The sequence below is a fragment of the Armigeres subalbatus genome, chromosome 2 (assembly GCF_024139115.2).
Source record: "Armigeres subalbatus isolate Guangzhou_Male chromosome 2, GZ_Asu_2, whole genome shotgun sequence".
NCBI lineage: Eukaryota > Metazoa > Arthropoda > Insecta > Diptera > Culicidae > Armigeres > Armigeres subalbatus.
Genome location: NC_085140.1, coordinates 178,316,980 through 178,340,937, shown reverse-complemented (window position 1 = coordinate 178,340,937; position 23,958 = coordinate 178,316,980). Strand labels below are relative to the sequence as shown.

Sequence of the window (23,958 nt, the reverse complement as noted above, 5' to 3'; positions counted from 1 at the left end):
TATTGTTGTTGTTTTTGTTGGTGTAGGAAGTTGTAAAGTTGTTTTGCTTCTTATTGGTGGAGCTTTTTGTTTATGATGTCTTTTACTGTTAGTCGCCTTTTCAGTCAATGGATTATTGGTGAGGGTGTTTCTGGAGATTTCATGCTGCCGGTATTCTTCCAGTTTTTTCCAGTCTGGGCTCCAGCTGCATTTTTTTCCTGGCAGAAAGCATTTCCAACCAGCTTTATTGAGGTGTCTAACACAACTTCCCTTTACTTGCGCCATTTTTGCGCGTCGCTCAGCGAAAAGCTCTGCAATGGCATCACGCGAAATTTTCTGCCGGACAGGAGATGGGTTTGGTTTGTGCTGTTTTACTTTGATGTTGAGTGGAGATTGTGGATTGTGAGCCCCAGCAACTAAATTATTTTCAGTGGAGTTTTTGTCTTGGGATTCCTCTGCTAGTGAGGGAAGTCTCCAGTTGTGCTTCGTTTTGCTACTGCTGATGAAATTTCAGTTATTGCCGCAGTCACAGCTGACTTGGTTAAAGTTACCAAGTCGCTCTTGACTGCATTCATGAGGTCCGGCAGCAAGTCTGTTGAGTGTTCTGCTTCCGTTGTTGTTGTTGTTGCTGTTGTTGTTGCAGCTGCTGCCGAATTGGCCGTCTTTTCTACAGTCGTACAGGTGAATGCTGAAGGTGTGTCAAGTAGGGCTGATAATTTGTTTTTATTTCCGTAGCACTATTTTTGCTGCTGTTGGCGACGTTTGAAATGTTTTGCTTAATAGCACCAAACATTTTTTCTACGCGTTCAAGCGTTTCGTCATGAGTGGCAGCTAAGCTTTCGTAGTTAGAAAGCAGTTTATGGTTTGCAGACAAAGTGCGCTCAATGTCTTCTTTGATATTAAAGAAGGATTCTGCTAAATGTTGCAGGTTTTGTTCAAAGGTGAACTTTTCCTGACAGTCTTGACATAGTGGGAGCATGAAAGTCCGCAATACTTCCTCGTGATTGCGCTGTACTCCTACGCATGCTGCGTGAAATGTACGTCTGTAACTGCCGTGACATCGCCAAAGAAAACGATTATCGTTTTGTGCACAGTTCACCATTCCACACTTCATTGTCACACGCGGGTACTTACTTACGAGAGAAAAAAAAACGAACGCGGAGGTCGCGCGCGGTCAGTTAATAATATTTATAAAAAAGTCAAAATAATAAAATTATATACACGAGCGCTAAAAAAGCGCGTCCGAACTCAAAGGTGGTTCAGAATGCAATGATGTTCATACTAAAAAAATGAGTTCCCATATGAGAAATGTTACGAAAAATTGAAATTGCAAATTTGGTTGTTTCATAGAACTCATAGGGGTCGTCCATAAATAACCCCCGTGAAACTAGGGCTCAACTATTTTTTGTTTGAATAGATTGTGAGACTTTTTTTTTTAACATCTCGCACATCTTCGCACTCAACATCATCAGGTACTCATAAGAGTATACGTAACGAACAATTTGCTCCTGAACACGATTTCCTTCTACAATTTCACGGACATGGCAGTTGTGCGTTGCTTTATTGGTGAGTGGGGTGCCCCTGTAAATGCGAGTGCATTTAATTTTGGATTCCTTGAGGAATGTCCTTAATAAAGACATATTATATTAGAGATTCGAATGAATTTCACTTTAAACTTGAATATACAACAGTTATGCCAATTATGCGTCTTGAATGACTCGAGAATTGTCGAATCCGCCACGTCACACGTGACATACCGTGTAATTTAAATGGGAGGTATCGGCAATTCTCATTTTACTTACAATATTGACTCGTGAGCGTAAAGATTTAAAATGCATGCAAGTAGTGCACTCTCTTGTAATGAATATTTGTTAGGGCATGAAGCATACACCAATGTCTTTGAACGGGTATAAATAAAAAGTTGAAAACAGACCACGTTCCAGTAGAAACGTAGAGTAAAAAACGACAGAAAGGTGCATCTTCAACATTTCTGATTTGCTTGGGTCATCATTTCAAAATAGTTAACGCAGAAAAAAAGCAACATAGAACATTTCAGTGTAAAAACACAACTCACTTCTAGGAGGATCGATCACCTGACCGCGTATTGTAAAGCCGATCCTGATTATACCTGGGTGTGACTTATATATAAAGCAGTGAACCCATTAACATTGATTTTGTTTTGAAAACGTGAATGGTTTTGGTACCGTACCGTATTCGGGCCTGTTAGTCCCTAAAACCTTAATAGCCGAAACTCCAGATCTCGAACACTAACTCGAACTAAATTCAACGATAGATAATGTGATAATATTCCACGTCAAATGCAACATGCTGCATCGAGATCGACTGAAATTATGTACTCCATCAACGATAAACACGTTCGCGTAACGCGACACCATTTGCAGAACACTGTTTGTTGATCAGCGTAACGCGGCGGGTTTTAAATCAATCAAGCAATTTTTCATATAATATCCGTTTTTATCCGTAATTTGAATTCACAGCCTCATTTATGTTAATGTATACGAGAAATTCTTGGAATAAACCGAGTTTCCAAACCTTATACCAGAGCTAAAAAACGCACTTGCATTGCCAATTGCAAAAAAGTGTATTTCAGCGATGATGTCGCCACATGTCGCGTTAATAAATGCAGTGCGTTTATATTAATCATATTCAAAGCGAAAAATCTTAAAATTAATATTCCATCAAAAAGGAAATTTAGTGAGGGTAATTTTAAACCTGTTTAATCATATGTCCCCGAAGTTAATTTTCGAATGCGGACCTAATTTCTCACTGAAAGTCGACTCCTCATGGTGTCGCGTTATGCTGGAATGTGTCATATGAGAAGGTGACATTGTTAAAAAGAGTAGTGTCCCTCCTTTTTGATCCAACTTACATGGATGGAGCACAAGTATTTTGCCCATATGTTCTAGCTTTGATGCTTCTGCTAAAGCACCATTACCCGCTCTTTGAAACAGCTATAAAATATGAGCTGGGTATTGTAATAGTATTAAATGTTGCTGTTTATGTACTCTTATTAAATAAATTTTAAGGAAAAAAAAATTGGTAACTATACACACCATCACGTTGCCGATACATCGAGTAGTAATATTTAAATGTAGGTACATGACATATATACCATAGAAGTCCATGAAAGTGCAACAAAAAACCCAGATTAATCCACCTACAGTAAAGATGTTGACCCTTCCTTAATCGTAAGGAAATATTGTCAAACTCTAGTATTTAAAACGAGATAAAAGTACTCAACTTCCCACGGCGGTTAAATGTAGAAAGTGAAAAATTAATTGCCTACCAAAAGGCGAAACTCATGGATTGGGTGACAACAAAATGAACGAATACGCAATGTAGGTCTTGCTGCCTATTTATCAGGCGCTCAGCGGATTAAATAGCTATTGTAACATGGTTAGTAACTAGCGTAACGCTGGTAGCATATTGACTTCTCCAAAGCCAGAATCACTAACAATAATGTCGCTGTGTAGGATGTGTAAAATAAAAGTGGCTTTGAGAGGAATACTGCGGAATCACGCACACTTCTATTCATTTGGAAAAGTCAATAGATATGCTTGTAATTTCCAGAGAGCTCGATATTAATTAATCCAGAACTAACTAAATCAGTCATTGATCTAATCGAAACTCAATAGCGTTCTATAATAATATATATGAGAGTAAATGAGTGAGATTTATAGGTTAGTAAATTACAGAATTTGCACACATACGCACACATACATGCATATAAGCGGGACCATCGTCCCTAACCCCTAATCCCAAGGCGTCAAGCGACCCGTGCCGAAGGGATGCATGGCCAGAAGGGTGAAATAATAAGCTAGGCCTTTAACGGAGCCTGTGGGGTACCTGGGCACCCTCGACAGTAATTGTCCCTTACCGCGTCATGCTGGGCTCTGGCGTGGTGGACCTCTTTTCCCGAGCAACTCGTGGGACCAAAATGGAAAACCAAGTCAATTCTTCAATTAGTGGTAGTAGTGTAGGCGACAACCCCTTCGCAAGAGGTGGGTTGTTCAGGTCTCCGCCTAAGATGCCAGAGGCAATAGTCGGCAGCTCAGTGCGCAGCGCCAGCGTGTGTCCATCAACCTTCCTCTCGGCTAGAAAAACGCCGGTAAGGGTTATTGACGGCCCATGGCTTGTGGAGGCGATGAACCGCAAACGCGATGGGCTTTCGGCCTTCGAGGTGGCGACGGAACAGCTGGACGCCATCATCGACTTTGCGTCATCGAAGCATAATATCAGCAAGGACCTCAAGAGGAGCTTGCAGAAACTTCGAAAGTCGATGCTGGACGCCAAGCTGGAGAGGGCGGTCGGGACGGCCAAGTGTAAACCCGTGAAATCCGTGGAGTCGAGGTCTACCCAGACTGAGGCCCAAGGATTCGCGGACTCGGGCAAGGTCGAATCGACCGAAGGCGTGCCAGCGAAGACGGTGGTGCCAAAGTCTACCCAGACTGAGGCTCAAGTATTTGCGGGTACGTCGGGGGTGACTGCTCCAACGGAGCAGACACAAAAACGGGGGAGACAGTCTCCAGGGGATGATCTCCCCTGGGGGAGCGTCAAGGTGGGATGGTCGGTATGCCCTGTGCGCATATACGAGCAACCCGAAGTTTGCTTCAAGTGCCTGGAACCGGGGCACAAGCAATGGGACTGCAAAGGCCCTGACAGAAGCAATCTCTGCCGACGCTGCGGATTGGAGGGACATAAGGCACAATGCTGCACGAACCCTCCCAATTGTTTGATTTGTTCCAGCAAAGCTGTGTCCCCAAATCGTCTCGGAGCTACACAGAAGGTGGCGCGTGGACTCAAGGATGGCTAGTTCAGGCGCAAATAAGAGGTGGTCCAAGGGATCGGAGTCGGCTTCATGGGTCATACCGGTGGTCATGCTCTGTGGTCGAACTCGATCCTTTTATCGAACAAGTGGCCGCGCGAAGAACAACATGGTATCGTTGCTTTCGCGGCGTCGGTCAACCGGGCGGGTTTCGAGCCCGAGGACGGAAAGGGGTCCTCGTCAAGGCTGGGGCAGGCGTAGGCCTCGCATCGGCAAGTCCCTCTGTGTGCTGGCGAAAAGGGCCTATCGCAGAAAGGTCAATTTGGGGTGCACGCGGCATCATCATTCTTGATACCAGTCGTGCGGAGGGAAGCAGGCGCGAAGTCGACCCTTCCCACCTTCCGAGGACATAGGGCGTGGTAAGGCCATCTGGAAAGCCGGCAACGCGCTGGCACGATACCATGGTGTTCTTCTAAAAAAGCGAGTTACGATGTTCGGTGCTGCAAGGACACGCAGCTAACCTCGAGGGTGCGTTGTGCACTGGCCCCCCTTTGAAGCATTACTTTCTGGTTGTACCGAAGGGACTATGGGCTTGGCGGCAATGGAAACGGTTTAGCGGGTCGGGTATGTAGTCCTGCCTCCCTCGGTGATCCCTAACCCCGCACTTCCTGGTCAACCCAGGATGTCTGTTGAGCAGATTCCCCCTCCATTGTTTAGGAAGAAAAAAAAAACATAAGTGGTCTATTAGTGTCTCCAAAACATGCTCACATTTTCTACCTAGCTTTCACTGAAGAAATTTTTGAAATCCCTTTGAATTTTTACGTTTTTGCTTTTCTGAGGAGATTGTGTGGTACATACATGCTTCTATATGTTCCTTCTATATGTTTCTTTGAAACGAATCAGAAAAATAAGCATATTTATATATCATACCATTTGTTATGATTCAATTTTCAATGTTAAATTGACTTTGTTCCAAATACCATACATGTTATTTCTTAATTCAAGAGATTAATTGATAGATTAATATGTAACACGCCTGCGTAACGCATACAAAGCGAAATTATATACACTTCCCATTGGAAGGATTGGCGATGCCAGTAGGGTGAATAAGAGCATGCATAGATTTTGCAATGCTTAGAGGAGAGACGATTGGGAAGGGGTCTTGCAATAAGTGTGAGGGTCTATATAAAAAAATCATATGATTCATACAAAAAGTTTGACATACATTATGAGGCCGGCTGAAAGTGGCAAATTTTTGCGTTACGTAATCAATCTTCTTCTATTCACCATGGAATTTAAATAGAAAACGACCATATATGACCTCGCTTAAGAAGGAAGAGGTCCTACTTGATTGAAATTGCCTGATACGATTCAAAACAGAACTGGTAGTTAACGAGTAATATCATGTAATTGCTAAAAATCCGAATCATATTCAATTTAAATCACCTAATATTGATTAAAACCTTAGAGTATCCATATTGCCCCTTATTCCCCTATTAATTTACAATATTGGGGAATAATAACATATATAACTTAAATTAAGCAAGAACAATGAAATTATAAATTACAGATCTGTTTCAACAGTCGCGGATTTTGCGATTTTTTGCGTCACGGACTTTTATTATTACACTTTTTCGAAAATCGCGAATGGCATGACACTACCTACGAACTTCAACAAAGTGGTCGGGGTGCTCGTACTTCCCTCATTTACTTTGTCTACATTTTCTCGTCTTTTATTGCAGCAATATAAGATTGAAAATTCTGCTTTCCAACAGTGTTCTAAAGCTGATTACTAACGTTCAGAAATCTTTCAGTTGATTATACGGCGTTCTGCACTGCACAGTCTCAGAGTTCACTTCCTTTCAGTAATTTCAAAAAATATGATTTACGACTTCTGGGGTAAAATCCATGCTTCAAGCAAGTCCAAGCATCTCCAGAGGGCAGCGCACTTTACGTTATCAGGAACCGCATCTTGGGCACCAAAGGAAAACTGGATTTCACCGTACTATTTTTCTAGACGTCAACAAATTGTAGGAAACTACCCACGAAGCTGTGACTACAACAGCGCAGGTAGCGTTAGGCACTGCACAGCGACGCCAACGAAATGGTTGGTTTGATGAGGAGTGCCAGCGAGTGACGGACGAGAAAAATGTTGCTAGTGGCTCGTACCCGTTCCAACAGAGAGCGGTACAGTGTAGCAAGGGCAGAAGAGAAACAAATCCACCACAGAAAAAAAGGGAACACGAAGAGAGTGTGATAGCTGAAGCGCAGAAGAACATGGATAGAAACGATATGCGGAGGTTTTATGCAACTGTTAATGGCGCGCGACATAAGACTGCGCCAGTGCCCGCCATGTACAATGACCAAGAGGGGAATTTGCTGACTACAAGACTATGGTGGCAGCCAGGTGGAAGGAGCACTTCGAAGATTTGTTGAACAGTGAAAATGAAGGTGTATTTAGGAGCAGGATGGACATAGTCGGCGACGGTCAAGCTGTGGAACCACCAACGCTGGACGAGGTTAAGAAGGCTCTAAACGAGCTGAAAACAGTAAAGCTGCTGGGAAGGACAAGATCCCGGTCGAGCTTTTCAAACACGGAAGTGAGCATCAATCAATCCGCACCACATTATCCAGAAAATATGGGAGAATGAAGAACTGCCTGCCAGCTGGTCGGCTCATATGCCCCATCTATAAAAAAGAGCATAGACTAGAGTGTGCCAATTACAGAGGGTTCACCCTTCTGAACTCGGCGAACAAAATCCTGTCACGTATCCTGTTTAACAGACTGAGACCGCTTGAGGAGTCCTTCATCGGCGAATACCAGGCAGGTTTGGATGGTTAGCCTGCGGATGATCCTTGATAAATTCCGGGAGTACAACATGCAGACTCACCATCTGTCCATTGATTTCAAAGCAGCGTACGATTCAGTGAAAAGAAATTAACTGTGGCAGATAATGTCCAAACATGGTTTTCCGGCGAAACTGATTAGACTGATACGTGCAACGCTGGATGGCTCGAAATCAAGTATTCGGATTGCAGACGAAGTGTCAACCTCGTTTGTGACCTTAGACGGATTGAAGCAGGGTGATGCACTTTCGAATTTATTGTTCAACATTGCACTCGAAGGCGCTATTAGGAGATCTGGCGTGCAGAGGAACGGCACTATCATCACACGGTCGCATATGCTCCTGGGTTTTGCGGACGACATCGACCTTATTGGAATCGATCGCAGAGCAGTAGTGGAGGCTTTTGTCCCACTGAAGAGGGAGACGGCGAGGATAGGCTTAACCATTAACTCTACCAAGACAAAGTACATGGTGGCAGGTAGAGATAGGGGAAGACCTAGTGGTGTTGGTGCAGAAGTAGTGCTTGATGGGGATGTGTTTGAAGTTGTTGAAGAATTTGTTTATCTTGGAACGCTTGTGACATGTGACAATGACGTTTCCCGTGAAGTGAAAAGACGTATTGCTGCTGCGAATAGGGCCTTTTACGGATTACGTAACCAGCTTAGGCCCCGCAACATGCAGACGGAAACGAAATTTGCTCTATAAAAAAAACTCTACCAGTGGGCCTTTATGGACATGAAGCATGGACATTGAAAGAAACGGACCGAAGAGCGAAAACAATATTCAACAAAGAACCAGATAGGGGCTGGCGACTTCGTGGAAGGCCACGAACACGCTGGCTGCACGCGGTGGAATCGGTTCTGGGGACCCTGAACGTTCGAGGAAACTGGAGTAACATCGCCCAACACCGACGATTATGGAGCTCTACAGTACGCAAGGCATATGTGTATCGACGCTATAGCCAACCAGGTATCCATGTAGGTACAGGAGTTTGATGAAATGCATTCAATAATTTAAACAGGATCAAATCGTTGGTCAGATATGACCAGTGCTATTGGCAGGTGCTTTGCTACAATAGATGGTAGTATCATCATCATCATCATCACTTGTTGTTATCTTTTTCGATATTAAAATCATTGTTGCACTTTAATTTCTGTTACTATAACGCCACAAGTCCAAAAAGTGGATCACAAACAGTGTTCTCTAGTTATATTAATGACAGAAATAATCATTAAACCCTTCGCGTGAATGTATCTCGTTTTATTGTCTCAGTCGAATCCCCGACCCACCCAAGACCAATCCTCTCAAAGAAGCAATACTTCTCAAACCCCCAACTACTTCTAAAATCGGAAACAAAAACTGGGGTGCCATTGCGCACCCCGAATCGAAACGAGCAAACCATGCAAACTGTCATACGAAAGATCTGTCGAAAGGAGATGCGCAATGAGGCCCATGAAAAAAGGTCTGTGCCACAAAAAGGGAAAGGCCCCTGAAAAAGTGCTGTACGCTTGTCCGTGCGGCTATGACAAACTTGGCAGCTGTCGTACTCGCGTTCCAGCTGTGCGCAGAATGCGTTCTTATCATCATCAGTGCTTCCGGAGTGTGGGCTACGGACGTTGACAATGCTAAAGTTGAAAAATCGACCTTTGATCCTCAACCTGCAAGTCCGTTGGCCAAACTTTGGAGAACACAGAACGCCGTCGGGACAAGTTCTGCTATATTCTGGTTTACGAGGTGAACACGCTCCCCGACATCGAGGAGTTGGCTTCCTACTAAGTGCTCAGGCACACTCTGCGCTTATGAAGTGGGAACCTATAAGTGAAAGGATAATCGTTGCCAGATTTAGAACACGGGTCCGAAACCTTACTATAATCCAATGTTATGCGCCAACCGATGCTGCCGATCTGCAAGACAAAGAAAACTTCTACAGGCAACTCAATGCCGTCGTAGATAGAATTCCGAAGGGTGATATCAAGATCTGTTTGGGCGACTTCAATGCGAAGATCGGATCCGACAACTCGAACCATGAGCGCATTATGGGACGCCATGGTCTCGGAGAAATGAGCGAAAACGGAGAGCTGTTCGCAGAATTCTCCCGTGACGGCTTTACAGAAAATCAAATCGACCACATCTGCATCAGCCGAAAATGGAAACGGAGCCTTCTCGATGTACGGAATAAACGTAGTGCCGATATCGCGTCTGATCATCACCTCCTCATCAACGAAATACGCCTGCGCATTGCGCGGATTCGTCGGCAGGAGGAAAGAGTTGGACGACGTTTCAACACACGCCGAGAGGAAAATGCCACGGTGAAACGGTCCTTCCTTGAAGAACTGGAGACGCGTGCTGCAGATATTCCGGAAGGTGGCAGCGTGGAAGATCAATGGACCGCCATCAAGAATGCCTTCATCACCACCAGCGAGAACAATCTGGGCGAACTACGCACCCAGAGAAAGCAATGGATCACCGATGAGACCTGGAGGAAGATAGAGGAGCGAAGAAAAGCCAAAGCCGCGATAGAGCGATCAAAAACCAGAGGAGCCCGTCTTAGCCCGTCAACGATACGCGGCTCTTGAAAAGGAAGTAAAACGCTCATGTCGACGGGACAAGCGAGCGTGGGCAGGCTCTCTGGCCGACGAAGAAGAGAGAGCCGCCGCAACCGGGGACATTCGCCTCCTCTACGATATCTCACGACGCTTAAGCGGGGCAAAGATGAATGCAACGATGCCTGTGAAAGACGCGAATGATCAGTTATTGACCGACCCAACTGACCAGCTGAAACGCTGGTTCGAGCACTTCGAACAACTTTTTCAAGTGCCAGCCAGGCCATCACCACCTCGGCATGATCTGCCTAGGATCCGACGTATAACACGCGTCAATACCGAAGCTCCATCACTGCTAGAGATTCAAACAGCCATCCAAAGCATGAAATCGAATAAAGCCCCAGGGGTCGACCGCATATCAGCCGAGATGCTCAAAGCTGACCCCATGACATCCGCTCAACTACTGCATCGTTTATTTCGTAATATCTGGGACACCGCAACTTTCCCGGTCGACTGGATGCAAGGTATCTTAGTGAAGGTGCCCAAAAAGGGTGACCTGACTGTATGCGATAACTGGCGAGGCATTATGTTGCTGTGTACCGTTCTCACAGTTCTGTGCAAAATTATCCTAGCCCGGATTCAGGAGAAGATCGATGCAACTCTCCGGCGGCAGCAAGCCGGATTCCGTGCCGGAAGATCCTGTGTGGACCATATTGTCACGCTCCGCATCATTCTGGAGCAGGTCAACGAATTCCAAGAGTCCCTTTACTTGGTATTCATTGACTACGAAAAAACTTTCGACCGTCTCAATCACGGGAATATGTGGGGCGCCCTGAGACGCAAGGGAGTTCCTGAGAAAACCATCGGTCTCATCGAGGCACAGTACGAGGCCTTCTCGTGTAGAGTGCTGCACAATGGGGTCTTGTCCGACCCTATCCGGGTCGTAGCTGGTGTGAGGCAAGGATGTATTCTATCACCGTTACTGTTCCTCATCGTAATCGACGAGATTCTGGTAGATGCGATTGACCGTGAACCAAACCGCGGGCTGTTAGGGCAGCCTATAACCATGGAGCACTTAAACGACTTCGAATTGGCTGATGATGTTGCACTCCTCGCGCAACGGCGCTCTGATATGCAGAGTAAGCTCAACGACCTTGTCGAGCGCTCCTCTTCGGCAGGTTTAGTCATCAACGTCAACAAAACCAAATCGTTGGATGTAAACACGGTGACTCCTTCCAGTTTCACAGTAGTCGGGCAACCAGTGGAGAATGTTGAAAGCTTCCAATATCTTGGTAGCCAAATGGCGTCAGACGGCGGTATAAAGATCGATATAGGCGCACGGATCAAGAAAGCAAGGACTGCCTTTGCGAGTTTAAGAAATATCTGGAAAAACAGGCAGATAAGTGAACGCTCCAAAATACGAATTTTCAACTCTAACGTGAAATCTGTGCTGCTATACGCTAGCGAAACATGGTGTGTATCAGTGGAGAACAACGAAATCTGTAAACAAGCATTAGACTGGAACCCAGCGGGACATCGCAACAGAGGCAGACCCAGAGGCTCATGGCGGCGAAACCTCAATAAAGAAATAAAAGAAGTCGACCGAAATCTAACCTGGCAACAGGTTAAAGCGATAGCCGGGCAATGCTCAGGATGGAGATCTTTCAAGTCAGCCCTTTGCACCACCGGAGGTGTACAGGATCCATAAGTAAGTAAGTATCCTCAACCTGCACAATGATGAGTTATGCAATTAGCTCCAGAAAACCACGGTATAGATTAAATTCGATTACTAATTATTGGAACGATTAATTGAGATGCGGTTTTCACTGAGTGAAAGCTGTTGAGTATTCCTTTAAGCTATGTAGGTTTTCTTTTAACCTGCGCTTGATGGGGAAGCGTCATTAACAGTATAATGAAAAAAATAAATTTCCTCATACTAATTTGCATGTAAACTTGAAACGGCTTGTGCTAAATCAGTTTTAATCCAAATGAGCTAAAATTTTCAGAGGACACTCAGAACATGGTAAAGAATCAGATGAGCACTGTGGAGCAAAATCGATTTTTTGAACCACCCTACTGCACATTCTCACATCGGCTAGTATGTCCCTTTCCGTCGCTGTAGTCTTCACCGATTGTGCCGGTCTATTCTCTCTTGTTCATTATTCGCTGCTTGTTTTTTAAAGCTTGCTTGCAGGGCCTGATACCAACCCCCCAAATTTCCGGAGGACCATTCCGTCTTAATTTCCGGTGGGCCACGGTGCACAATGGATTCTGTCGCTGGCACTCGGACCATAACCAGCCGCCCCTAACATGGAGAACAGACGCTGTTGTGAGCCGCTCTCAATATGTTCGTATCCCGGCCGGCTCAGCGAGATGGGGTCTATTTTATTCCTTCAGGTACGCTAAGTACCAATGGTACGCATTACACAGCATTTGTCTCTCAAAATTTTTGCCTTTCTCGTACAACAAAGTTGTACCGAAAGGCTATCATTTCACTCCGAAAACGAACTTTTTATATAAGTCTCGGAGACCCATAGTGTTATATACCAATCGACTCAGCTCGACGAGCTGAACAAATGTCTGTTTGCCCGTGTGTATGTATGTGTGTATGTTTTTTTTCTTCCTAAGCAATGGAGGTGGAATCTGCTCAACAGACATCCTGGGTTGTCCAGGAAGTGCGGCGTTAGGGACCATCTCCAACAGCAAACGAAGGAGGCAGGACTACATCCCCGACCCGCTAAACCGTTTCCATTGCCGCCAAGCCCATAGTCCCTTCGGTACAACCAGAAAGTAATGCTCCAAAGGGGGCCAGTGCACAACGCACCCTCGAGATTAGTTGCGTGTCCTTGCAGCACCGAACATCGTGACTCGCTTTTTAGAAGAACACCATGGTATCGTGCCAGCGCATTGCCGGCTTTCCAGGTGGCCTTACCACGCCCTATGTCCTCGGAAGGTGGGAAGGGTCGACTTCGCGCCTGCTTCCCTCTGCACGACTGGTATCAAGAATGATGATGCCGCGTGCATCCCAAATTGACCTCTCTGCGACAGGGTCTATTCGCCAACACACAGAGGGACTTGCCGACGCGGTGCCAGGCTTGGCATTTGCTCGCACAATGAGCTCAATGAGCAAAAAAAAGTTCATCAAAAGTGAGCAACAACATATCACGGATATGATCAAAACATACAAAAAAGATGCTCTTCGTTGTGGGAAAAATGAGGAGCGGCTCTCTTTGAGAGAAACCGTTTGTCTCAATGAGCCTCTTTGAGGAGCATCATATTTGTTGTTCTTTCCAACTGAATGTACAGTTAAATGAAAGCACACTTCTGTCATACCATCGCTACCCGCACAACAGTCTTACACATTCGTACTTTTATGAGAGCAGCATAAGAATAGGGACCGTGTATAGCATCCATGATCGGGTAGAAATGAACACCATTCTATCTTTACATTAATTATTTACTGCTTCTAAGCAACAGGCAGCTTGATGTAGGCAATTTAACATTTATCTGGTTAGCAATTACAATTTGAAGTGCAAAGAGATTATTGACGAAATTATCTTATACTAGACGAACTGTCCGATCTCTCTCGGGTTTTATTTTTGATCTGTCAATCATTTAGTTGATTGAGGCGTCGCACTCTAGATCGATTTCAGTTCCGAGTTTGATGGCTTTCTTCAGAACTTATTAATCCGTTGCATTTAGACAACTTCCCAATTTTCCCCAGCAAATTGATCAACTATTAGTATGTACAAATACAGTTGATCCTAAGACAAATCGATTACTGAGAGAATCTTGTTAATTGGTCCACTCGTTCGTGATTTATATTGCCTCAAAGGAAATGCAAACTCATTTTTGTATATAGAGACTAGTTGAACGTATAAGTTAAGGGTTTGCCAAGGCTAAAACAAAGCATGCAGACTTACCGGAATCTCATCCCAGGGGCTGCCTAGCCTACAATTTATTGTTACGATGGCCCTACGCCGTCGAATGATGGACGCCTGGTTCACTCTACTCCTTGAGCTGGGGCGGGTTTTGGAGGTTAACCACAGCCTCCACGCGGTGCACACGCGATATGGGTAACACTAGAGGATTCGGACTGGGTTTTAGACGGACGCCCTTGAAAACGGGTGCTAGAACTCGCGGGTTCTTAATCGGCGGGTCTTTAAACGCACGTTGGCCACAATTGTCGTGTTATTCACATGGGTTCTTTTGGGACAACCTCGGGCTCACTTAATCACACGCGGTCCGGAGGACGGATAACTTTTAATTGTTCGCCCGTTAAAACCGGAATAACTGCAGCACATCCCTCGACCTTCACGGAAGTCCCAGACACGACACGACACCACAGAATCGTCCTTTCGGGGAATTAGACAGTTGTTTCTTTTTCACCGAGTTCACAGTTTAATTTTTTGGATTTCTCACTCGCGGGAATCGACTGCTTCTATCGAAAGCCACGACACAAGAGAACGACCTCGATCAGCACATCTCAGTCGGAAGCCGGACTCGTCTCCTCTTTTTCTTCTACCCTGACGCCAGATATCACGTCAAGGTGCTTTAACCATTGCGAATTGTCGACGGCGTGTCGATGGGCAGATTTAATAAATATAAATCTAGCTCCTATTAATAATTGGTTTTATTTAAACTACTATGGAACATTGGAAATGTAACATTTCCCCCAGGGCTCAATAAAAAAAAATTATGTAATATATTTTTTTTGAATAAATATAATCAACAAACAAAGTAAACAAAAATAACGATAATTTAGGGAAATAAATAACAAGAAAATACTAAACGACTCTAGTGAGTCCACAAACTCAATTCTACCGCCTTGGTAATACCAATAACAATCGGAGGGGATTATTCTTTCAATGGACAAATATTCACTTTCTATCGGGTTCATGCTACTTACATTATGGAGTATGATATCTACATCACACAAGTCACTACGCTTTAATCAATAGAATTCCCTAGTTTATATATCTTCCCTAGAAAAAGACACACCTGAATTCTAATGAGATCGAATGACTATTCTTCGGCCGGCCATTAAACTTTGATCATGAATGATCGTGATGTCATTGTATAATACTCGCGAGATTTTATGAATGAGAGGCACTATCGGCTTCTTAATTAATGTCGTTTCTCCTATGCTATTCCTATTCACCCTACTCCTTCTGAGAGGGACAATGGACGACACATGGTAGAAACGACTTATCCACAGCATGCAATTAACTTCTCTCAGCGCTCTTGAGAGAGGAAATTCACCAGTGGATTGGTGAGTTTGAGAGTTTTAAGATTCTCTACTTAATGAACCAACTAATAAACAATATAATAAGAGTTAACATTTAACAAATAATGAGAGACATTTCTCACATGTGAGAGTTTACGGTTTTAGATGCTCAGCTGGCCACACTCCTATATTCTTGCCTTCTTCGTCTTCTAACTCATAGGAACTACTTCCGTATTTATTAACTACTCGACAGGGTAAATACATGGGGGCGAGCTTCGCGTTATAATATTCTCCCGCGTTGGAGACCTTAAAATTACGACGGTATATTAGTTGTCCGGGCTTGAACTCATCAGGACGAGCTCGTTTACGCAGATTGTATCTATTGGCACTAGTCTCGTATGCCTTAAGTAGACTTTTCTTGACTAAATCGTAGATAGTATCACTGATCTTTTTACGGTTATTGGCACACGGTCCAGACGAATAGTCTTCTTTCCGGCGGATGCGTTGGTGGTCCGAACCGGATAGAGAGATCTCGTGATTGTGGGTTATAAAAAAGGGGGTAAAACCCGTTGCTGAGTGGACGGTGTTATTGAAAACATGTTCAATGTCGGGTATGTTGACATCCCAGCAGCGTTGATCCGTTTTACAGTAGGTTCGAATTGCTGCATTTATGGACCGGTTTAATCGTTCTACCAGATTCCCTTGGCTGTAATGCCTGGCGGTTGTCCAGTGTTTGATCTCGAAACAATCCAACAAGCCTTAAATTCCTAGGAAAGAAATGTGGTGGCATTATCGGTTAGCACTATTTCAGGGATTGAGTTCCGAAGAAACCAACCTGCCCGCAACGTCTTACATAAACTGGCGGATTCTATCCTACGCATTGGATGTAACTGACACCACTTACTAAACAAGTCTTGTATGACTAAGATGCGCATATAACCTGCTTTGCTTTTCGGCAGCGGACCCACGTAGTCCATGGCGTTGATTTGTCAGGGATGGTCTGCGGCCTTTTGTTTCCCCATAGTGGGTATTACTGGTACGTATGCTGGCTTGCCTTCCTTGCATGTTTGGCATTTCTGGATCCACTACCTGGTATCCGACGCCATATGCCGCCAGTAGTACCGGAGTTTTAACCGGGATAAAGTTATACCCGAGGTGAAAGATGTTTAAATGCTGCTAGTTTTTCGATTTGAGGTTGGTGGAACTAACTTCCACTCAATCCTTACATCGAACGGCTCATCATCGACGGCGACGTACTTCCACAGTTGGTCTTCTTCGAATCTGAAGTCCGAATACTGCTCTGGGTTTTTGAGCTTTTTGTATAAGTTCGTCGAATGAGATCTGTGATTCGGAAGAATGGACAACACATATGCTACGGGAAAGGGCATCCGGGACAATATTGTCGGACCCCTTCCGATGCACTATTGTCATGTCTAGATGTTATAAATCTAGACTCCAGCGGCTGAGTCTCGAAGCGGGACGCCACTTGTTGTTGCGGATGTATTGCAATGCTGACGCGTCAGTGATCAGCGTGAAGTGCGATCCTTCAATGTAACCGCGAAATTTTTCAATTGCCAGGAGCGCCGCTAAGGCCTCTTTCTCGGTGGCAGAGTAGTTCTGTTGAGCCGAATTCAGCTTCTGCGAGAAAAAGCTTGCACCTGAGTTAAAACGCCAGCTACGGCACGATCACTCGCGTCTGTTTGTACCGCGAACTCCTTTTCGAAGTTCGGGTTTGAAAGAATTGGGGCAGTGATCAAACGTTCCTTGATGGTCCGGAAGGCTTCTTCGGCTTCGATATTCCACTTCACCAGCTTCGGTTTTCCGGCCAGAAGATCCGAAATTGGAGCAGTGATGGCACTGAAGTCGCCAATAAACCTCCGGTAATAGTTTACCATCCCTAGAAAACGGCGGATCTGCCGGATTGTTTTGGGGGCTTCAAAGTCCAGTATGGCCTGAACCTTGGACGGGTCTGGCTTTAGACCGTCGCACGAAAGAAGGTATCCAAGAAAAGGAACTTCGGATCGGCAAAACTGCGACTTTTGAAGATTAATCGAAAGATTAGCCTCTTTCAGCCTTCTAGCTACTTCCTCGAGAAGCTTGATGTGCTCTTCGAAGGTTTCACTGGCCACGATTATATCGTCAAGATATACGAATATCTGAGGCTCTAGTGCACCTGCCCCTAGAATCTTATCCATAAGTCTAGAAAGAGTGGCCGGGCTGTTGGTAAGGCCGAACGGAAGACGAGTGTATTGATACATCCTCTCCCTTGAATACAAAAAGCTGTCAACTGTTTGGATTCTGGGCTAAGGGAATTTGAAGGAACGCATCTTTGAGATCTATCGTGCTCATATAACGCGTTTTCCCCAGCCGTCCAAGAATTCTTCCTATATGAGCAAGAGGGTAAGCGTCACGCTTTGTTCGGGCGTTTAGCTTACGCGCATCGAGGCATAACCGAATCGACCCGTTCGGTTTTTTGATCGGTACCGCATTCAGAGCCCAATCGGAATTCGACTCCTCAATGATGCCGAGAGCAAGCAACCGGTTGATCTCTTCATTCAACGCCTTATGAATGGAAGGAGAATATGGAAACGGTGTAACGCGAATCGGAGCTGCGCTCTTGAATTCGTCTTTCAGTTCTATAGTGTGTCGCTCGATCCTGCTCGGAGCTAAGCTCAACGAGTTCAGGAGAGGAAAAGGAAGATTCTTCCACATTAATTTGAAATAAAAACACATTATCCATTGAAATGTGGATGTCGAATGCATTGAAGAAATCTATTCCTGCAATGCAATCAACCGGTAAATCTTCAACTATCGTCGTTTCCATCACTCTGGTTTTTTCCCCTACTGTGAAAGGGAGATAAACTCGACCTGAAACTTGTAAGGGATCACCAGAAGCGCTGGTAAGGACTAAATTTGAAGGGAAAATTTTTGTATTATTCAACTTCCAAATTGGACAAGTCCGATCTGACAATAAGGTTTTCTGGCTGCCACTGTCCAGAAGCGCTTTTACGGACCTACCGAAAATTGAAACATTCATGAAAGGCCTGTCATCTGTCAATATCGAAAATATAGAAGGGGGGTTCGAGTCAGGTTTATATAGAAGATCGCTGGCGGGCTCATACCCAAGAGCGAATAAAATGTCGTTGATGTCGTTTAAGGTGCTTTCTCTGGGCCGGTCTCCCTCCGGCGCGCAAAGTTTTTGCACAAAAAGGGCAGAGATGGGTTGGGAATTCTCGGAGCCCACATACCTGACAGTGTACTTTATACGGTTTTGTACATTGGTGGGTTAGATGCTCCTGACTTCGGCAGTTAAAGCAAACGAACTTATCGTTCAGAGGAACGTGTTCGTCCGTTTTAGATTCTACATTTGAGAGTTTCCTTGAATCAAGTTTTGAGTTGATAGCGTTCGATTTTTCTTCCATCTTTGGTTTTGTATTGATCTTTGCAGGTGGATGTGCGGAACTGGAATCTTTCCTAGTCCACTGCTTGATCCCTCCACTACCTTGGTTCGGTACGGAACCATGACGTGGAGTGTAATTGACGTTATTGTTTGGTCCTTTATTGGAAAATTGATTCGGGCGTTTTTCCTGAAAATTACTGATGTTTCCCCCTGAGCGATATTCCGCGACTTGAACGGCATTGGTTTGCGAAGCATTTTGTGGTTTTACAAAAAGGTACGTATTGGTGGCATCTATTTCTTGCCCTGCAATCTGCAATGAATACAGATCATACAGATCCCTACCAATTAGTGCCCGTTTGTACTCCGGACGAAGGTTTCGGCGTACGGCTTGTACTATTTCCACCTCCGACACCGGTGATGTGAGGCTTTTGAACTTCTTCTCAATGTCAAGAAAGAATTCCAAAAAGGTTTCATTTTTCTGCTGCCTTTTTTGGTAGATGTCCAACAAGATGAAATGATCCAAATCTGGATGCCTGAAGGTCAACTTCAAATTAGCAATAAGGTCCGAATACGTATTGAAGCGATGTTTATTACTAGTGAACCACATTTTTGCTCGTCCGGTCAGTAAATTCCCAAACGAACGTAAGAGTTCATACTCGGAAACCTGTTCCGACTTCGTCCAGTCGCTTACTTCCCACAAAAAATCATTGAGGCCCATACCGCGGTCCTCTCCAGCATATTTTATTGGCCACTTCACCACTGGGATTGTTTTTACGCGATTGGCAATTGGATAATAATCTAAGTCTTGGAAAGGATTAACACTGGGAACCGGAGTAGGCATCGGACGTGGTGGTGTCCGCCATCCTGCTCCCATTAGACCAGTAGCAGGGAGGCTGCTACCGTGTATCCCATGATGGGGACCATTGGATACTGAATAAGTTGCATTTCGAATTGGCCTGCCACGAGATGGCTGTGAAATATGCGGAAAATTTGGTACATAATTCCTCTGATCAACGAAAGGGTTGAACTGAGAATTTTGTCTGAACTCCTCGTCCTCACATGGATTGTGATAACGATAATCATAATGGTCTGCTTGCGACAAGGCAAGGCTTCGTGGCAATTGGTTAGTGAATCGCGTTGATTCCCAGGGATCTGACCATTGAGACCTGACAGAAGGAAAATCACTACGAAGACTCGTCAGTGGTGCCGAACGATCGACGAACTGTATAGAATTGTTGGGTAAATTCTCTCTAAATTCATTCCAACGCGTAAACGCATACTGCTGATCCCGATAAATCTCCCCTGTTTTGGATGTACGTGGCGTAGTTGTAACTACACTCGACACCGGCACTGTTGTATTGAACTGCTGTTGTTCTTCTGTTTCTTCTAACGACCGCCCTGAATCGAACCGAACGTGACGCGATTGTTGCACACTACACGACACCTGATACCGTGGAGTGGACCAGATGGGTGGCATCTGCCCAAATGAAGTAACAGTCGCATAGGAAACACTAGTTGATGCCGAAGTAACCACTGTTGGTAACGATAGCGAAACTGTCACTGTTGATAAAACATCTCTACGCGTACTTCGCGGAATCGTTCCAGTATTAGTTGCTATAATCCTCATTTCCATTTGATTATTCACTAGCGAACCGACTTCCACACTAGTAACCGGCGGTGTAAAACAATTATCCACTCTTATCATATTACGATCGACGCGGGTTTGAATCGATGGAACCGATAAATTTGACTCGTTTACGGATCCGACGGGGTGAGCTAAATTAATCAAATCGCGTTCGTATGTTGCCTGAGCCTCTAGGCTTGTCGCTCCAACCAAATCAACCAGATTTGGCGAATCTGGAGGAGACGGTTGAATATTACCTTCCACGAAAAACTTCAAATACGATTGAACTACATTGGTAAAAATCCAGTTCGCTTCCTGAACGCAATCACGAGTAGCATACGTTCGCTTTAACAATTTCAAGCGGTTGTACAAATGCAGTAAACCTGTTTTCGATGTCTCTTTGACTATATCGTCTCGATTTATCTCAATCCCTACTCTCTCTAATCTGCGCTGACAGGTATTGAGCTCTTCTCGAGCCCTACGACGGTAAGAGTATACACGCGGCTTCCCTTCTATCTCTTCTCTTATCGCATTTCGCAGTTTTCAACGTTGCACTGTGATAGCGCTCAGCCTATCAAAACTAATGTTCCGAATCTCTAGTTCAAACTTCAGTTCGTCCTCTGTGAGAAACGTAACCGACATTTCTCTCAAATACGCGCTCTCGGAATCGAAATTGATCTCGCCAAATTGCTGAGCAAATCTCAACCACAAACTCAAACACTAGTGTAAATATCTCTCGAAGAAATTACATGCAGAAAAGAAACAGAAAAAATGAAATATATCTATACAGTGACCTTGACATTCACTTGTCTTGACCGAGAAATATTTTTACTCTTCCTGGTGCGTCTCTATTGTTCACTGCGAGAATAATTTGTAATAGGTACCTAGTTGAAAAACGAGCGCCAAAACGCTTCCTACGCTGTCTATTGATCAATGGAAGTGGGTAGTGCAATGTGATATCACCAACGCATGAAATAGGGTGAACCAAATTTTTTTAATTTTCTAGTAGAGAGTTGATTTTTTTCTCTTTAGTCAAACACCAAAGGAATTTCCCTCGATGTCCAATGAAAAAAATTAACTCACAGTAGAACTGTAGGCCAATTTTCCGTTGGATCGACAAATATAAGTTATGGGTTTGCCAAGGCTAAAACAAAGCATGCAGACTTACCGGAATCTCATCCCAGGGGCTGCCTAGCCTACAATTTATTGTTACGATGGCCCTACGCCGTCGAATGATGGACGCCTGGTTCACTCTACTCCTTGAGCTGGGGCGGGTTTTGGAGGTTAACCACAGCCTCCACGCGGTGCACACGCGATATGGGTAACACTAGAGGATTCGGACTGGGTTTTAGACGGACGCCCTTGAAAACGGGTGCTAGAACTCGCGGGTTCTTAATCGGCGGGTCTTTAAACGCACGTTGGCCACAATTGTCGTGTTATTCACATGGGTTCTTTTGGGACAACCTCGGGCTCACTTAATCACACGCGGTCCGGAGGACGGATAACTTTTAATTGTTCGCCCGTTAAAACCGGAATAACTGCAGCACATCCCTCGACCTTCACGGAAGTCCCAGACACGACACGACACCACAGAATCGTCCTTTCGGGGAATTAGACAGTTGTTTCTTTTTCACCGAGTTCACAGTTTAATTTTTTGGATTTCTCACTCGCGGGAATCGACTGCTTCTATCGAAAGCCACGACACAAGAGAACGACCTCGATCAGCACATCTCAGTCGGAAGCCGGACTCGTCTCCTCTTTTTCTTCTACCCTGACGCCAGATATCACGTCAAGGTGCTTTAACCATTGCGAATTGTCGACGGCGTGTCGATGGGCAGATTTAATAAATATAAATCTAGCTCCTATTAATAATTGGTTTTATTTAAACTACTATGGAACATTGGAAATGTAACAAACGTACCCGAGCTTGCTCGGGGTTGTATTATTTTGCATTCCTGTCAATTGTTGTGTTCATTGCAGCGCCGCACTCTGATCGTTTTATGTGCGATCGCATTGGGTTTTCTCCTAACTGGCCCTAATATTGTATTTAGACAGTTTTCCACCAGATTTGCAAACTTTTGAATACACAGCGGAGCCCAAGCCGAATCGATTGGTGAGGAAATCTTGCAAATCGGTCTTATTAAACCGCATGACCCCAGTGTATACCATTTTGACCGATAAATACAAGATTTATTCGACTGCTTCAATTTTGATTAAAATATACTAAGCTCTTTCAAGAGAATGTCTTCAACGTGTAAAAATAAAATGAAGCAGTCCTTAACCCGCATTATGACAGTGATTGAATTGTTTTCTAAACAAACACGATAAATACAATTACCTACTGGCTACCCTTTAGATTAGCCAACTAATTATCATAAATTTATTCGCCACCACCAATTCCGTCCTTCGAGAAAAGAGGCTCAAAGATACTCAATGAGCAACTTTTTCCTCACCTCATTGAGTCAAACCATTTAGTTATCATTGAGAAATGAATATATTTCGGAGCAACCCGAAAAAGAGAGAAACGCAAAAGTACAAAAGAGAAGAGCAAAGATTCGTGTGTCGAGAGCAGTGAGCATTTTTTTTCTTCTCCTGATTTGCTCTGAGGAGCATTCCATCCCTGGCGTGCCTACGCCTGCCCCACGCCTGACGAGGACCCCTTTCCGTCCTCGGGTTCGGAACCCGCCCGGTTGACCGACGCCGCGAAAGCGACGATACCTTGTTGTTCTTCGCACAGCCACTTGTTCGATAAAAGGATCGAGTTCGACCACAGAGCATGACCACCGGTATGACCCATGAAGCCGACTCCGATTCCTTGGACCACCTCTTATTTGCGCCTGAACTAGAGGTATTTGTGTATGTGTGTGCACAAAAGCTAAGACAAACATTAGACATATAGTAATCCTTAACCGATTTTCTCGCAACAAGTTGCATTCGAAAGGTGGTAAAGCCTAATTGATCACTATTGAATTTGATAACGATCGACCGTTGCGTTTAAAAGTTATTAAGAAAATGGTACATCAAACTGTATTAGCGCCATATAAGGTTGGTGTCTTAGCTAAATGCAAGGAAGGCAGTATCACTACTCGGTGAATTAAGTTGAGTTTTTCATATAATATGAGTCATATTTGATTTTAATTGGTCAAGCAACGTATCAAAGAGCAAACTTTTGATTTGCAATTTAGCAGAACTCTGGCCTAACGATGTGAAAATGCTAATTGAACTATGAGATCAAACGCAAACCAAGTTCCAGTTCGAATGTAGAGCCATTGAAGAAAAAGCAGGACGAGATTTCTACACAAAATTTGGTATAAGCAATGCTACACTATGTACGACGCAAATAAAGGAAAAGATCTACATACATTCTTCTACTTCTTATTGGCATTACATCCCCACACTGGGACAGAGCCGCCTCGCCTAGCACGTAGCACGATGATGCTTTTATGCCCAGGGAAGTCGAAACAATTTCCAATCCGAAAATTGCCTAGACCGGCACCGGTAATCGAACCCAGCCACCCTCAGCATGGTCTTGCTTTGTAGCCGCGCGTCTTAC

General features: G+C 44.5%; 1 protein-coding gene across 6 annotated transcripts in view; it reads right to left on the bottom strand.

Annotated features, from left to right (window-relative positions):
* LOC134211297 (protein disabled) overlaps positions 1 to 22,164 on the bottom strand; it is a 313,162-nt gene extending 290,998 nt beyond the window's left edge. The window contains exons 1-2 of one of the 6 annotated variants that reach the window (XM_062688025.1): positions 21,574 to 22,164; positions 14,078 to 14,771 (exon numbers count right to left, since the gene is read on the bottom strand). The gene's annotated coding sequence lies outside the window, so the exon portion shown is untranslated. The remainder of the gene's footprint in view (positions 1 to 14,077; positions 14,772 to 21,573) is intronic. The other 5 variants (XM_062688024.1, XM_062688026.1, XM_062688028.1 and 2 more) reach the window with 5 other exon arrangements.
* Positions 22,165 to 23,958: the final 1,794 nt, after the last annotated feature.